Here is an 18,937-nt window from a genome sequence, read left to right as displayed (position 1 = left end):
GCAGATATTGAACATATGTTTTATTCTTAGGGGAGACGAATCTTTCATCTCTATGTATTATTTGTTTTATCTACCCCCGGACTGGTATTGTTCATGTTTTATCCCTAGCATAGGTAATTTACAGCATGTATATGAAATTGTTTTACCTTAGGGAGAAGAGAACAGGTAATATACAACATAATGTGTCTATATTACATCCCTGGCAACGCCTAGAAACCAGCTAGAACATGTATTTCAGTCAATCTTTATTACATCCTGGGCTATGCCGGGAAACCAGCTAATCTCTATTTAGTGACTTGACCACCAAAATACCTCCCTAAGTGTGTCCTTTCTTTTGAACTTATTAGATATAGGTATCTAGAAATGTGTGTGAAATTTTGTTGAATGCATTGTTCACTATGATTTTCTTATTGTTCTACACAATATCAACTGTAGCGAAATAAAACAGTAAACTTAGTGTAGTGTTAGAATAAAGAGCAAAGGAAAAAATTAGAATCATATTCTGTATTTGCAAATCTAAATTTGCTAGCGTGTACCAGTATTTGCCAGGTTGTGGAAATTTGGAATTTATAACGTATGTAGTGGCCTTTTCCTAGATACCTATTGCTAAAAATTATACTTTCATTTTGTTAGAAAAATCTCTCTTCGGATGCCCTGCATCATCCAAAATAAAAACAAATATTTTTATAATTGTTTCAGTACATTGCTACACATTGTGAAATTTGTTGACGTTTGTAAAAAAAAATCATGAATGTGCTTATATTCCAAAAAAGAAAATATCAGTGCACAGTATTGAAAGTGTTTGAGATTCAAAAGTCTGTAACATTTCTACTAACTTCATAAGATGTCATGTGAGAAACTTAATTGAATATCAAGACATTATCTGAAGCGTTTTTATTTTGGTGTAACGTATGTGTTTACAGTGAACCGTAACTTTTAAGAAACAGCTTGGTATGCAATGACATAGGCTAAGAATCTTAGACAAAATATATATAAATTGGAAAAATGTGTGAACAAATGAAAAAAAAATGATCCGCTCCACTTGATGACATCAAGCACAGTAATATTTTAGTGAAGAAAATATGAAATTGATGTTCAGTGATTAGTTTGGATGAATGAGAAAATGTAATTGTTTGATGCATAAAAAATAACTCATTTGCTGTATTTGATATTAAGCAGCAAAATATAGTGATTTGAATATTAAGGAAAACATCAAATCAGATTATATAAAAAAAAAGATGAAATTAGAAAATATATATTTTCTGTTTATGAGTTTTGCCAATCAAAATTTTGTGGCAGAAATTGGGTGATTACCATGCAATTTTATTTTGATAAAATTCTTAAATTATTTCAATGTTTATTATAATTTCTTATTAGTGACTTGTTATCATCAAAATCCGCCCCAAAGAGTGTCCTTTCTTTTATTAGGTATCAGAATAGGTATCCAGATTTCTACTTCTATACAAATGTGATATTTCGGATCTGTAGATAAACAATTTGTTGCATATATAAGCTGAGAATTGTTATCTCTCATTCTCTCTCTCACACACCCACACATTCTCACTTTTATAGATATAATAGATAAATTATGCTAGATATATTTCCATGTGTCTGAATAATCTATATACAAATTTTCAAATCTGTAGATAAAAAATTTGTTGAGTATATAGGTTGAGAATTGTTCTCTCTCTCTCTCTCTCCTCTCACGCATGCTCACTTTTATAGATATAATAGATAGATTATGCTAGATATATTTCCATATGTCTGAATACACTATATAAAAATTTTCTAATCTGTAGATAAAAATTTGTTGAATATAAAGGGTGAGAATTGTTCTTACTCTCTCTCTCTCACACACAGACATATTCTCACTTTTATAGACATAATAGATAGATTATGCTAGATATATTTCCATATGTCTGAATACCCTATATACCAATTTTCAAATCTGTAGATAAAAAATTTGTTGAATATATAGGTTGAGAATTGTTCTCTCGCTCTGTCTCTCTCTCTCTTGCTACCTCACACACACACACACGCAAACATTCTCACTTTTATAGATATAATAGATAGATTATGCTAGATATATTTCCATATGTCTGAATACCCTATATACAAATTATCTAATCTGTAGATAAAAAATTTGTTGAGTATATAGGTTGAGAATTGCTCTCTCTCTCACAGACACACACATTTTCACTTTTGTAGTTATAATAGATAGATTATGCTAGATATATTTCCGTATGTATGAATACCCTTTATAACAAATTTAAAATCTGTAGATAAAAAATTTGTTGAATATATAGGTTAAGAATTGTTCTCTCTCTCTCTCTCTACCTCACACACACCCACACACACAAACATTCTGACTTTTATAGATATAATAGATAGATTATGCTAGATATATTCCATATGTCTGAATACCCTATATACAAATTTTCTAATCTGTAGATAAAAAATTTGTTGAATATTTTCAACCCTTATCCTCGAGTGGCGTCTGGGCCTTGATAAGTAGTAATGCGTATTTAGCAAAATATAAATATATATATATATAACAAATTTACTGAATTTCCATTACTAACGATTACTGTATTGTCCAATTGACTACTGCGCTTTTCAACCCTTATCCTCGAGTGGCCTCTGGGCCTTGAGAAGTAGTAATTACTAACGATTACTATATTGACCAATGGACTACTGCACTTTTTAACCCTTATCCTCGGGTGGCCTCTGGGCCTTATTGTCCAATTGACTACTGTGGACTTTTTAACTCTTATGCTCGAGTGGCCTCTGGGCCTTGATAAGTGGAAATGACCAAGTAACAAAAAATAGGTATATAACAAATTTACTGAATTTCCATTACTAACGATTACTATATTGTCCAATTGACTACTGTGCACTTTTCAATCCTTATCCTCAAGTGGCCTCTGGGCCTTGATAAATGGTAATGCGTATGTAACAAAATATACATATATATAACAAATTTACTGAATTTCCATTACTAACGATTACTATATTGTCCAATTGACTACTGCACTTTTAAACGCTTATCCTCGAGTGGCCTCTGGGCCTTGATAAGTGGTAATACCATCGAGTGGCCTCTGGGCCTTAATAAGTGGTTGTGCCTAAGTAACAAAAAATAGGTATATTACAAATATCCCGCATTTCCATTACAACCGACTACTACGGTGCACTTTTCAATCCTTATCCTCGAGTGGCCTGTGGGCTTTGATAAGTGGTAATGCGTATTTAACAAAATATTAATATATATATAACAAATTTACTGAATTTCCATTACTAACAATTACTATATTTTGTCCAATTGACTACTGCACTTTTCAACACTTATCCTCTAGTGGCCTCTGGGCCTTGATAAGTTGTAATGCCTATCTAAACAAAATATAAATATATATATAACAAATTTCCCGACTTTCCATTACTAACGATTACTATGTTGTCCAATTAACTACTGCCATTTTCAACCCTTATCCTCGGGTGGCCTCTGGGCCTTATTGTCCAATTGACTACTGTGCACATTTAACTCTTATCCTCGAGATGTATCTGGGCCTTGATAAGTGGAAATGCCTAAGTAACAAAAAAATAGATATATAACAAATTTCCCAAATTTGACTACTGTGCACTTTTCAACTCTTATCCTCGAGTGGCCTCTGGGCCTTGATAAGTGGTCATATATATTTTTTACAAAATAAAAAAAAAGGTTGGAGTCGCTGAATAACTCATCCTCCCGTTAAAGCGGTTCCATCCTCTTTCCCCAATTTGACTACTGTGCACTTTTCAACTCTCGTCCTCGAGTGGACTATGGGCCTTGATAAGTGGTAATACATATTTTATGAAAAATATATATATATATATATATATATATATATATAACAAAATAGGTTGGAGTTGCTGAATAACTCATCCTCCTGTTAAAGCGGTTCCATCCTCTTTCCCAAATTTGACTACTGTGGACTTTTTAACTCTCATCCTCGAGTGGCCTATGGGCCTTGATAAGTGGTAATACATATTTTTTTATAAATATATATATATATATACCAAAACAGGTGTGAGTCGCTGAATAATTCATCCTTCTATTAAAGCGATTAAATCCTCTTTCCCAAATTTGACTACTGTGCACTTTTAAACTCTCATCCTCGTGTGGCCTATGGGCCTTGATAAGTGGTAATATATAGTTTGTACAAAATATATATATATATATATATATATATATATATATAACAAAATAGGTTGGAGTCGCTGAATCACTCATCCTCCCGTTAAAGCGGTTCCATCCTCTTTCCCGAATTTGACTAATGTGCACTTTTCAACTCTTATCCTCGAGTAGCCTATGGGCCTTGATAAGTGGTAATATATTTTTGTTATAAATATATATATATATATATATATATATATATATAAAAAATAGGTTGGAGTCGCTGAATAACTCATCCTCCCGTTAAAGCGGTTCCATCCTCTTTCCCGAATTTTACTACTATGCACTTTTCAACTCTCATCCTCGAGTGGCCTATTGTCCTTGATAAGTGGTAATATATATTTTTTAATAAAAGTATATATATATATATATATATAAAAAAATAGGTTGGAGTTGCTGAATAACTCATCCTCCCGTTAAAGCGGTTCCATCCTCTTTACCGTATTTTTTATACAGTGCACTATTCAACTCTCATCCTCGAGTGGCCTATTGTCCTTGATAAGTGGTAATATATATTTTTTAATAAATATAGATATAAATATATATATAAAAAAACAGGTTGGAGTCGCTGAATAACTCATCCTCCCGTGAAAGCGGTTCCATCCTCTTTCCCGAATTTGACTACTGTGCACTTTTCAACTCTAATCCTCGAGTGTCCTATGGGCCTTGATAAGTAGTAATATATATTTTTTACAAAAATATATACATACATATATATAACAAAATAGGTTGGAGTCACTGAATAATTCATCCTCCTCTTAAAGCGGTTCCATCATCTTTGCCGAATTTGACTACTGTGCACTTTTAAACTCTCATCCTCGTGTGGCCTATGGGCCTTGATAAGTGGTAATAGTTTGTACAATAGTTTGTACAATATATATATCTATATATATATATATTACAAAATAGGTAAGAGAGAGAGAAGAGGGTGAGAGAGAGAGAAGAGAAAGAGGTAGAGAGAGAAGAGGGTGAGAGAGAGCAGAGAAGAGGGTGAGAGAGAGCAGAGAAAGAGGGTGAGAGAGAAAGAGGGTGAGAGAAGTGAAAGAGGTAGAGAGAGAAGAGGGTAAGAGAGAAAGAGGGTGAGAGAGAGAAGAGGGTGAGAGAGAGAGAGGTAGTGAGAGAGAGAGATAAGAGAAAGAGGTAGAGAGAGAGAGAAGAGGGTAAGACAGAGAGAGAGAGGGGTAGTGAGAGAGAGAGATAAGAGAAAGAGGTAGAGAGAGAGAGAGAAGAGGGTGAGGGAGAAAGAAGAGGGTGAGAGAGAGAGAGAAGAGGGTGAGGGAGAAAGAAGAGGGTGAGAGAGAGCAGAGGGAGAGAGAGAGAAGAGAAATAGGTAGAGAGAGAGAGATGAAGGTGAGAGAGAGCAGGGAAAGAGGGTGATAGAGAAGAGAAAGAGGTAGAGAGAGAGAGAGAGAAGGGTGAGAGAGAGCAGAAAAAGAGGGTGAGAGAGAGAGAAAGATGGTCAGAGAGAGAGAGAAGAGAAAAAGGTGTACACAGAGAGTGAGAGAGAGAAGAGGGTAAGAGAGAGAGAGAGAAGAGGTTGAGAGAGAGAGAGAGATAAGAGAAAGAGGTAGAGAGAGAGAAGCGGGTGAGAGAGAGAAGAGGGTGCGAGAGAGAAGAGAAAGAGGTAGAGAGAGAGAAGCGGGTGAGAGAGAGAGAAGAGGGTGCGAGAGAGAAGAGAAAAAGGTAGAGAGAGAAGAGGGTGAGAGAGAGAGAAAGAGGATGAGAGAGAGAAGAGAAAGAGAGAGAGAGAAGAGGGTGATAGAGAAAGAGAGTGAGAGAGAGAAGAGAAAGAGAGAGAGAGAGAGAGAAAGAGGGTGAGAGAAGAGGGTAAATGTGCATCTTTTTTTATAGTAGGTAATGCTTGGGAGACTGTGCACATTGCCTCCTCCCCCCTCCCCCCTATAAACGCGGTTCCATTCATAAGAAAACAAACTCGTATAAAAGTAATTTTCGTGTATTTAAGCGGCCTTATACTGATAGCCACCCCTCCCCCTTCCAGTTTAACAGAGTTAGGAGGTAAAAACAAAATGGCTAAAGCCTTGTTTACATGGTAAACTATAGCAAAGAGCATAGTCATCTTTCTTCGCCGGTAAAAAACTTCAAGCAAAAATAAAAACATTTTCCCTACGTCAATTTTTATGTAATTTTGGGATTCTTCTTTTTGAAGTGCGATAAATCCGTTGGTAATAACGGTTCGACTCTTAAACTAATATTTAACTGTGTTATAGTATCAATGATACTCCTCGCAGGCAGCTTTAATGTACGTCAGAGGCTCAGCGTAGCCGACATTTTACTGAGCTGACGTCACGTCACGTGACAGCTAATGAATAATGTTAAAATGACAGGTTTTTTGGGGGGCCCCCCTGGGAGAAAAATGATCAGTTAACCCCCTTCTAGTTGTCCGTTTGACGTGAAATTTCGATATTTGTCATCCGGGTGATCAAGGTGCAATATGCTACCTAATTTGTCAACTTTGGTTGTGTCTGTCAAAAGTTTTAGCGTTACAAACAAACATACATACATACATACATACACACCGATTTTTGCCTTTTATATATATAGACTAGCAGGGCTACCCGGCGTTGCTCGGGACCGTATAAACAATGAAAAAACAAAAGCAGATATTGAACATATGTTTGATTCTTAGGGGAGAGGAATCTTTCATCTCTATGTATTATTTGTTTTATCTACCCTAGGACTGATATTGTTCATGTTTTATCCCTAGCATAGGTAATTTACAGCATGTATATGAAATTGTTTTACCTTAGGGAGAAGAGAAAAGGTAATATACAACATAATGTGTCTATATTACATCCCTGGCAACGCCTAGAAACCAGCTAGAACATGTATTTCAGTCAATCTTTATTATATCCTGGGCTATGCCGGGAAACCAGCTAATCTCTTTTTAGTGACTTGACCACAAAAATACCTCCCTAAGTGTGTCCTTTCTTTTGAACTTATTAGATATAGGTATCTAGAAATGTGTGTGAAATTTTTTTGAATGCATTGTTCACTATGATTTTCTTATTGTTCTACACAATATCAACTGTAGCGAAATAACACAGTAAACTTAGTGTAGTGTTAGAATAAAGAGCAAAGGAAAAAATTAGAATCATATTTTGTAATTGCAAATCTAAATTTGCTAGCATGTACCAGTATTTGCCAGGTTGTGGAAATTTTGAACTTATAACATATGTAGTGGCCTTTTCCTAGATACCTATTGCTAAAAATTATACTTTCATTTTGTTAGAAAAATCTCTCTTCAGATGCCCTGCATCATTCAAAATAAAAACAAATATTTTTATAATTGTTTCAGTATATTGCTACACAATGTGAAAGTTTTTAACGTTTGTAAAAAAAATCATGAATGTGCTTATATTGCAAAAAAGAAAATATCAGTGCACAGTATTGAAAGTGTTTGAGATTCAAAAGTCTGTAACATTTCTACTAACTTCATAAGATGTCATGTGAGAAACTGAATTGAATATCAAGACATTATCTGAAGCGTTTTTATTTTGGTGTAACATATGTGTTTACAGTGAACCTTAACTTTTAATAAACAGATTGGTATGCAATGACATAGGCTAAGAATCTTTAAAATATATATAAATTGGAAAAATGTGTGAACAAATGAAAAAAAAATGATCCGCTCCACTTGATGACATCAAGCACAGTAATATTTTAGTGAAGAAAATATGAAATTGATGTTCAGTGATTAGTTTGGATGAATGAGAAAATGTAATTGTTTGATGCATAAAAATAACTCAGTTGCTGTATTTGATATTAAGCAGCAAAATATAGTGATTTGAATATTTGGGAAAACATCAAACCAGATTATGAAAAAAGAAAAAAAAAAAAGATGAAATTAGAAAATATATATTTTATGTTTATGAGTTCTGCCAATCAAAATTTTGTGGCAGAAATTGGGTGATTACCATGCAATTTTATTTTGGTAAAATTCTTAAATTATTAGAATGTTTATTATAATTTCTAATTAGTGACTTGTTATAATCAAAATCCGCCCTAAAGAGTGTCCTTTCTTTTATTAGGTATCAGAGTAGGTATCAAGATTTCTACTTCTATACAAATGTGATATTTCAGATCTGTACATAAAAGATTTGTTGAATATATAGGTTGAGAATTGTTCTGTGTCGCTCTCTCTCACACACACACGCATTCTCACTTTTATAGATATAATAGATAGATTACTCTAGATATATTTCCATATGTCTGAATACCCTATATACAAATTTTCAAATCTGTAGATAAAAAATTTGTTGAGTATATAGGTTGAAAATTGTTCTCTCTCTCTCTCACACACACATTCTCAATTTTAGAGATATAATAGATAGATTATGCTAGATATATTTCCATATGTCTGAATACCCTATATACAAATTTTCTAATCTGTAGATCAAATATTTGTTGAATATATAGGTTGAAAATTGTTCTTACTCTCTCTCTCTCTCTCTCTCGCTACCTCACACACACACATTCTAACTTTTATAGATATAATAGATAGATTATGCTAGATATATTTCCATATGTGTGAATACCCTATATACAAATTTTCTAATTTGTAGATAAAAAATTTGTAGAGTGCATAGGTTGAGAATTGTTCTCTCTATCTCTCACACACACACATTCTAACTTTTAAAGATATAATAGATTATGCTAGATATATTTCGATATTTCTGAATACCCTATATATAAAAATTTGTTGAATGTATAGGTTGAGAACTGTTCTCTCTCTCTCTCTCTCTCTCTCTCTCTCTCTCTCGCTCACACACACACACATTCTCACTTTTATAGATATAATAGAAAGATTATCCTAGATATATTTCTATTTGTATGAATACTCTATATACAAATTTTAAAATCTGTAGATAAAGAATTTGTTGAGTATATGGGTTGAGAATTGTTCTCTCTCTCTCTCTCTCTCTCACACACACACACATTCTCACTTTTATAGATATAATAGATTATGCTAGATATATTTCCATATGTCTGAATACCCTATATACAAATTTTCAAATCTGTAGATAAAAAATTTGTTGAGTATATAGGTTGAGAATTGTTCTCTCTCTCTCTATCACACACATTCTCACTTTTATAGATATAATAGACAGATTATGCCAGATATATTAAAATATGTCTGAATGCCCAATATACAAATTTTGAAATCTGTAGATAAAAAATTTGTTGTATACATAGGTTGACAATTGTCCTCTCTCTCACACACACACACATTCTCACTTTTATACATATAATAGATAGATTATGCTAGATATATTTCTATATGTCTGAACACCCTATATACAAATGTTCAAATCTGTGGATAAAAAATTTGTTGAATGTATAGGTTGAGAATTTTTATCTCTCTCTTTTTCTCTCTCTCTCTCTCGCTATCTCACACACACGCATTCTCACTTTTATAGATAAAATAGATAGATTATGCTAGATATATTTCCATATGTCTGAATACCCTATATACAAAGTTTCAAATCTGTAGATAAAAAATTTGTTGAATATATAGGTTTAGAATTGTTCTCTCTCTCTCTCACACACACATTCTAACTTTTGTAGTTATAATAGATAGATTATGCTAGATATATTTCCATATGTCTGAATACCCTATATACAAATTTTCTAAACTGTAGGTAAAAAATTTGTTGAGTATGTAGGTTAAGAATTGTTCTCTCTCTCTCTCACACACACACACACACAAGTTCTCACTTTTATAGATATAATAGATAGATTATGCTAGATATATTTCTATATGTCTGCCTACCCTATATACAAATTTCCAAATCTGTGCCCAAAAATGTGTGGAATATATAGGTTGAGAATTGTTCTCTCTCTCTCTCTCTCACACATATTCTCACTTTTATAGGTTATATAGTTTGAGAATTTTTTGCTCTTTCCATCACTCACATTCACACTTTTATAGATATAATACATAGATTATGCCAGATATATTTACATATGTCTGAATACCCAATATACACATTTTCAAATCTGTAGATAAAAAATTAGTTGAATATATAGGTTGAGAATTGTTCTCTCTCTCTCTCTTTCTCTCTCTCTCACACACACATTCTCACTTTTATAGATATAATAGATAGATTATGCTAGATATATTTCCATACGTCTGAATACCCTATATCCAAATTTTCTAATATGTAGATAAAAAATTTGTTGAATATATAGGGTGAGAATTTTCCTTCCTCTCTTTCTCTCTCTCTCTTTCTCACACACACACAAGCTGAAAATTGTTCTCTCTCTCTCTCTGACTCTCTCTCTCTCTCTCACACACACACACATGGTCATTTTATAGATATAATAGATAGGTTATGCTAGATATATTTCTATATGTCTGAATACCCTATATACAAATTTTTAAATCTGTAGATAAAAAATTTGTTGAGTATATAGGTTGAGAATTGTTCTTTCTCTCTCTCTCACACACACATTCTCACTTTTATAGATATAATAGATTATGCTAGATATATTTCCAAATGTCTGAATACCCTATATACAAATTTTCAAATCTGTAAAGATAGAATTTGTTGAATATATAGGTTGAGAATTGTTCTCTCTCTCTCTCTTTCACACACATTCTCACTTTTATAGATATAATAGATAGATTATGCTAGATATATTTCCTTATGTCTGAATACCCTATATACAAATTATCAAATCTGTAGATACAAAATTTGTTGAGTATATAGGTTGAGAATTGTTCTCTCTCTCTCTCTCTCTCTCACTCACTCACTCACTCACTCACACACACACACACACATTCTACCTTTTATAGATATAATAGATTATGCTAGATATATTTCCATATGTCTGAATACCCTGTATACAAATTTTCAGATCTGTACATAAAAATTAGTTGAATATATAGGTTGAGAATTGTTCTCTCTCTCTCTCTTCTCTCTCTCTCTTTCACACACATTCTCACTTTTCTAGATATAATAGATAGATTATGCTAGATATATTTCCATATGTCTGAATACCCTATATACAAATTTTCTAATCGGTAGATAAAAAATTTGTTGAATATATAGGGTGAGAATTGTACTTACTCTCTCTCTCTCTCTCTCTCTCACGCACACATTCTCACTTTTATGGATATAATAGATAGATTATGCTGGATATATTTCCATATGTCTGAATACCCTATATACAAATGGTCAAATCTGTAGATAACAAATTTATTGAATAGATAGGTTGAGAATTGTTCTCTCTCTCTCTCTCGCAACCTTACACACACAACCACACGCAAACATTCTGACTTTTATAGATATAATAGATCGATTATGCTAGATATATTTCCATATGTCTGAATACCCAATATACAAATTTTCAAATCTGTAGGTAAAAAATTTGTTGAATATATAGGTTGAGAATTGTTCTCTCTCTCTCACACACTCACATTCTCACTTTTATAGATATAATGTATAGATTATGCTAGATATATTTCTATATGTCTGAATACCCTATATACAAAGTTTAAAATCCGTAGATAAAAATACGTTGAGTATATAGGTTGAGAATTGTTCTCTCTCTCTCTTACGCACACACACACACACACACACACACACACACACATTTTCACTTTTATAGATATAATAGATAGATTATGCTAGATATATTTCCATATGTCTGAATACCCTATATACAAATTTTCAAATCTGTAGATAAAAAATTTATTGAATATATAGGTTGAGAATTGTTGTCTCTCTCTCTCTCTCTCTCTCTCTCTCTCTCTCTCTCTCTCTCTCTCTCTCTCTCTCTCTCTCTGGCTACCTCACACACACACACATTTTCACTTTTATAGATATAATAGATAGATTATGCTAGATATATTTCCATATGTCTGAATACCCTATATACAAACTTTCAAATCTGTAGATAAAAAATTTGTTGAGTATATAGGTTGAGAATTGTTCTCTCTCTCTCACACGAAACTGTGCGCTCGGCTTCTTCCCCCCCTTCCCACCCCAAATGCTTGGGAAACTGTGCACTGTTTTTGTTGGTTTTCAAGCTGTCTCTTCCCCCCCCACACACACACACACAGTTTAACAGTAGTAGGAGGTCAAGAGAAAGAGGGTGAGAGAGAGAGAAGAGTAAGTTGGTGAGAGAGAGAGAAAAGAGAAAGAGGGTGTTGGTTTTATATTTTTATTATCGTCTAATATTTTGAAAGCTGAATTTCTAATAAAATGTGCATCTATAGGAGATAATGCCTGGGAATGTGTTCCCCCCCCCCCCACAGTTTAACAGTGGTGTGACGTCAAGAGAAAGAGGGTGAGAGAGAGGGAAGAGTAAGTGGGTGAGAGAGAGAAAGAGAGAGAAAAAAAAAGAAAGACGGTGTTGGTTTTGTGAAAAAAGTTGTTATTTACAATTGTTCGCATTCTTGGCCTTTTGGTCAAGATCAAAGTGTAGTATCTGTTCTTCAGATGCTGCACTTCTATTTCTTGTTCTCTTTCGGTGGAGGAGAAATCCTCCACGACTGAGACAATTTTTATTTTTGTACCTTTTCTCCACGTTAAAAAACGACCCTGGTGTCTAACTCTGTCCCGTGGGGAGGCATAGTAAATAGGTACAATTGTTCGCCATTAGTGGATGTTGACGTCACGTCACGTGACATGACTAAGCGTTTTTTTTTTTTAGTATGAATAACATTTTTTGTTTTAATTATAAAGTCTACACTTAATTTTATAGAAAATGATGTATATATAATAGAAAAAAAAAATTACTGGTTTTGTTGGATTCAAGTGGATCCCCCCCTCCAGTTTAAGAGATAGCAGGTCACGTGGTAATATACAAAATGGCTAGCGTAAATATAAAGATCGGTTTTTTTATCGACGAATATTTTGAAAGCTGAATTTTTTTTTATTCCTGTACATTTTTTCCTGATATTTTTCGTTAAAACTCTTGTATAAATACTATTTTTAACCAGTTAAATACGTTGGAGACATTGTCATGGAGTTTAATAATCTCTAGAACAAAGCAGAAGAGAAATTACAAAAGTATCGGTAAAACAAAGTGTTTGTTTACATTTGTTCGCCATTACTGGATGTTGACGTCACGTCACGTGACATGACTAAGCGTTTTTTGGATTATGTAATATTAACATTAAAATGACAGGTTTTTTTGGGGGCCCCCCTAGGAGAGAAATGATCAGTTCACCCCCTTTTAATGGTCCGTTTGGTGTGGAATTTCGATATTTGTCATGCGGGTGATCAAGGTTCAATATGATACATAATTTGTCAACTTTGGTTGTGTCTGTCAAAAGTTTGAGCTGACGTCACGTCACGTGACACGTATTGAATAACGTTAAAATGACAGGTTTTTTGGGGGGCCCCCCTAGGAGAAAAACGATCAGTTGACCCCTTTCTACTGGTCCGTTTGACGTGAAATTTCGATATTTGTCATCCGGGTGATCAAGGTGCAATATGATACCAAATTTGTCAACTCTGGTTCCGTCTTTCAAAAGTTTTAGCGTTACAAACAAACATACATACATACATACATACATACATACACACCGATTTTTGCCTTTTATATATATAGATGTCCAAAGAGATTAGTTGATAGAACCCCAGCTTGAAGATGTCAAAATTTTGGGTTCAAATTCTGATCATGATAGCTACGCTATTTGCATTTACTCTTACTGTAATATTCTCTATTTCACAAAGTAATTAAGATCTCTGATATTTCGAAATTAGATAAATTCTACAATGTATTTTTCACGTGTAAAACCATTGTGACGGAAAGATGATCAAAATCTATCTAGTATATTATAAAACTCAAGTCGTCTTGCTTGACCGTTGAAACGCCCATCTGGTTTACAGCCACCGGTTTGAAAAAATTTTCGCATGCGTAAGTAAATAAAAACAAAGTCATGACAACTTTTTTTAATCGATATTTTTTTTTTCGTTCCCTTCTTTATTTCTGTGTTGATCATTCGTTTTTAATTTCTTCCTTTTAATCATTCACTCTGCTTTTATTATTTTATACTTTCTTTCCTGCTTATTTTATTCGTTTTTAGTATCCATTACTTTTACTTTTCGTTAATATTTCCAATGTTTTATTTAAATTTTTGTTGTTTTTTTTTTGCATGAAGTGTTTCTTTATTTCATTGGTGTACTCTTTTCCTACTTTTATTTTATTATTTAATTCATTGATTTATTTCTTCCAGTCCATTATTCTTTCTTTTATTCATTATTTCGTATTTATAAAAAAACTCCTTCTTTCTATTTGTCATTTCTGTCTTTATTTATTTTATACGTATTTATTTCCTTCATTCAGTCACTTATTCATGTTTACCAAATTCATTAGAATTTTTCTGCCTCTCTTTCTATTTTCTATATTTTCTTTTGTTTTCCTTTCTTCGTCTATTAGCTTATACCTTTAATTACGCGTCTGAACAATACAGTGTTTGTAATAGCTCAATTATCACATTTATATTCGCTTGGGTGAGATTGGGAATATTTTTATAAAATAATCAATATTTTAAAAGTTTTAAAGCTTTGAAATTGTCTCTTGTTAGTATCCTGGGCATTTTAATATAGCCATAACACGCGCATATATATATATATATATATATATATATATATATATATATATATATATATATATATATATATAGCAAAATAAAAAAAATGAACTAAGATTTTTAATTAAAATACTGACATATTCTTTGATGTTGATGTTCTCGCATAAGTAAATACATAACGATAAAACTATAATTTCATTATTTCTATTTTTAGCCACAGTTTGAAAAATAATCAACTGAATATCATATTAGTTTTTCAAAGACACTGTCTGAGGGCGTCATTCAATAGAGAATAGTCAATTAATCCCACCACATAACTCTTTGAAATCATTACTAATGACAAAGCTCACCCTATACATGATATTCGCTTGTGATAACAAAGCTCTTTTTCTTAAATCCTCGATGATGGATCGCTTTGATTCAATCTCCTCTCTATTGTTCTTCGAGAAAGAGACTGATCCTTTGTAAGGGTGCCATTCCTCTAACGAAAAGCTGTCAGTTTCAGCTTGGATGCTTTTCTTCTTGTTTATTACTTGTTTTTCATTTCCTCGTTTCCTGCTTGCTTAGATTGTGTAGGAATACTATTTGTTGTAGAAAATAAGTAGCAAGCTGTTCCTTATTCAAAATACTAAAACTTTGTTCATGCCCTTTGTCATTCTCATCTCCCTAAAATTTTAGTTTTCGTAATTTCATCCAAATGCTTATTTTTCTTAGGTGACATTTTATATTAACTATTAAGCTAAATTTACCAATTTAGCTATTCAACCCGGAAAAAGTTCTGATATTAATAAAATTACGTGAAAACAAAGTATTAACGTAACGTTACACACGTTTACATACATAGACCCAACACGTTGTAGAAGAGCCCGTAGCGAGGAACAGAACACAAGTAAGAACTCAACTCATTTTTGTGAAACAATAGCATTTTCTTCCGGGTGCTTTCCCAAATAAAATGTGATTTCGAACGTGCTTGTCTTCTCTTACGCCTGTGTTCTCGAACGTCATCCACGTCTCGAACGTGCTCGCGAAGTGCCATCGAACGTGTTCCCAAACGTGCTACAGAATGTTTCCCTTCTTTCTGTTACACATGTTCTTTTTATAGTCTTTTTCATCCTGATGGTGACGTAATTTCGCATTTTGTATGCATTTGCATACGTGCATCGACGCTCTGATACATATAGAAAATTATTGAAATATTTGTTGAACTTATTTTTAGTTCATGGAGCCTAAATGCATCAGATCAGATTTTGGTATTAACGTTGATGAGTGTCATAAGAGATAAAAATTACATTACTTATAATGCTATCGCTACTATTACTAAAACATGGAAGGATAAGGGAATTTGATTCTCTCCTATTGCAAGAACTGCGACACCAACATCGGAAAGTGAGACTTAGAAATCAGTGCTCCCGAGGAGGGACACTCTGACCTCAAAAAAGGTACTCTGATCTCCGTCGGTATTCCCCAGTAATGGGGCCCCAGACGATTAGCAATAAACTAACCCCTTCTCAAATAGAGAAGGTAAAGCATGCGAGGGTGGACCGCCGAGAACAGCACATCGCAACATTAAGGACCAGTTCATCACAATGATGGTCAAATCTCAGTTAATTTTGAGGATCGAGGATAAAGTACATATTTCATTTTCATTCAAATCAGCCTCCTAAGCATTGCTTCCTCCTATAGAGAGAAAGTATAGTATATACAGGGTGCTCCAATAAAATGTATATACTCTTTAAATGACTATAAAACCAACATTTATTATAAGAAAGAAAAAGTTTCATACAACAAAATACTGAGAACAAATATAGAAACCAGCTAATTATAAAAAGTGTTCAAATTGTTGGCCATTGTGGTCCATGAACAGCTGACAACGTTCACTGATTGAATTGAAAACGTTCCTAATGAGTTCAATTGGTATGTTGACACATCTTCTTTCAATGGTTGCTTTCAACTCATTTATTGTAGCTCGTATTGTAGTGTTAACCCTGTGTTTTACATGCCTCCCACCCCGCCCCCAAAAAAGAGAAAATATCCAGAGGGCGGGTCAAATGCGGTGAGCGTGGACATTATGCGATACTTCCTCTTCATCTTAACTATCTGTTCCGTAGGTGACTATCAAGATATGCTCTTACGTCATGATGATAGTAGGGAAGTGCTCCATTCTGCTGGAAATGCCATTCTTTATTCCTAAACATCTCTTGGGAACGTAGCATAGCGTATTTATGTAGCAAGTTGAGAAAATTTAAAGAGTGTACACATTTTATCAGCCCACCCTTTATTTTTGCTTAACCTTTTCTAACATTTTTCTTTCTTTTGTGTGTGTGTGGAGGGGTCTGCTATCATGGTATTACCATGGCAGATATCCCTTTTTATTTTAGGGAGTTTGTGTATTTTATCATTTTCCAGTTATTAACTCCACCTTTATAAGGGAACAGGTTGTGTAGTATCTGTCTTGTAGTTTTCAGACATCAGATCATCGTATAAGAGGTGAGGTAATGTAGTATATGTTCGCCCGTTATGACAACCAGAGAGAGCATATTTTTGCTAATAGTACAAATAACACTACTGCTACTATCACTATTACTTGTAACACCATTAATAATAATAAATGTATTAACTTTCCAAGATGTATTTGAACGAATTGCATTCAAGTTATTTGTTATAAGGAAATTTTATTATTATCATTAGTAATAGTGATTGTAGTAGTTGAGGTTTGTGAACCTTACCCTCTCTAAGACATGAAATTTACATTAGTGTTCAGTCGCTTAATCAGAATCGGAATCGGTAATCGAAAAAATCGGAAATTTTGGCGGTATCTGAATCGGTATCGGAATTGGTAATCGAAAAATCGGAAATTTTGGCGGTATCTGAATCGGTATCGAAATCGGAAAAATGTGTGCCTATTTTCCGATGTCAACAACGATACTTGTAATTGGCTTCTTTATTTTATTTTGTTTAACGGAAAATATTCTACTGCTTATAGCAATACTAAAATAGTGAATATCTGTTGATTTTAACCTATTAGTAAAACTAAAATCGATAGATCATCCCTCACAAATGTATCCTTACTTTAAGAAAATATCTGCACATTTAATGCGTTTTACGCTAATCATGAAAAATAACAATTTTAGATTTAAATATAAAGAGATTTCGAACGTATCAGAATCGGAATCGGGAATTTAATACGGAATCGGTAATTGTATCGGAATCGGCAAAAATACTGGAATCGTCTCATCTCTAATTTACATACTCCTAATAATAATACTAATACAACTACAAACACAACTTTTACCGCTACTACTATTAATACTGCCACTAATAGTGATGATAATAATTGTAGTAGAAAGACAAAGAAGAAAACATACATGTCTTTACACCAACCCCCAGCTGGCGCCACACAAAATAGCCCTGAAGTGTCAAAAAGGATGAAAATATAAAGAAAAGTTGAGGAAAATACTGAAACGTTGTGGAGGCTAATGATTTGCAACAGCTATCAAATCAAGCGGACAGTGATTAAAATCTGAGGAGACTTTTTGTCCCTCAGACTCCGAGGAGGGACACCTTTTGTCATTACTAGTGAGTAATTATTGATAATGACTTGTGTGAAGACTCGATTAATAATAATACTACTACTACTACTACTAATAATAATAATAATAATAATAATAATAATAATAATAAGACTATGCAACGAATAGTAATGCTGAAAACAGCTGAAATCTTAAAGAAACCCCTAAAATGAAGGGCTTAATCTACAAGAATGGCAACTGCTGACCGGGCATGTAGAAAATGACACCGAAGTAAAATAAAAATAAAATCAAGAAAGCTGACATTGCAGAGTTGTAGAGTGACTACTCCCTCTCCTTCGTATTTTCCTCTCCCTCCCCTTTCTATCTCTCTCCCCATCACTTCTTCCTCCTTCCCATATTCCTCTCCTCCCCCCACACTACATAAAATTCTGTAGTGCCGGCATCGGCTGGCACTATACTAAATAGTCGAAGGATTAATGAAAATGGAAAAACCAAGGAGTGAAAGCACTTATCAGACGTCCACTGGATAAGTTTAGCGTGGACTGGGATTTTAAGGAGGCTTATTAACACCCAAATTCCAGTGAAGACCAATGATAATGCAAATTAATTTTTAAAAAATGTCGGAAGAAG

At 33.4% G+C, this 18,937-nt stretch overlaps 1 pseudogene; it reads left to right on the top strand.

Annotated features, from left to right (window-relative positions):
- The first annotated feature begins 12,623 nt into the window (after positions 1-12,623).
- Positions 12,624-12,757, top strand: LOC145291775 (U2 spliceosomal RNA; annotated as a pseudogene).
- The last annotated feature ends 6,180 nt before the right edge of the window (positions 12,758-18,937 follow it).

Source organism: Euprymna scolopes, chromosome 12 (genome assembly GCF_053919585.1).
Source record: "Euprymna scolopes isolate OS-2025 chromosome 12, ASM5391958v1, whole genome shotgun sequence".
Lineage (NCBI taxonomy): Eukaryota > Metazoa > Mollusca > Cephalopoda > Sepiida > Sepiolidae > Euprymna > Euprymna scolopes.
Note: the sequence above shows the minus strand (reverse complement) of the source record. Positions and strands in the feature narration are given on the sequence as shown.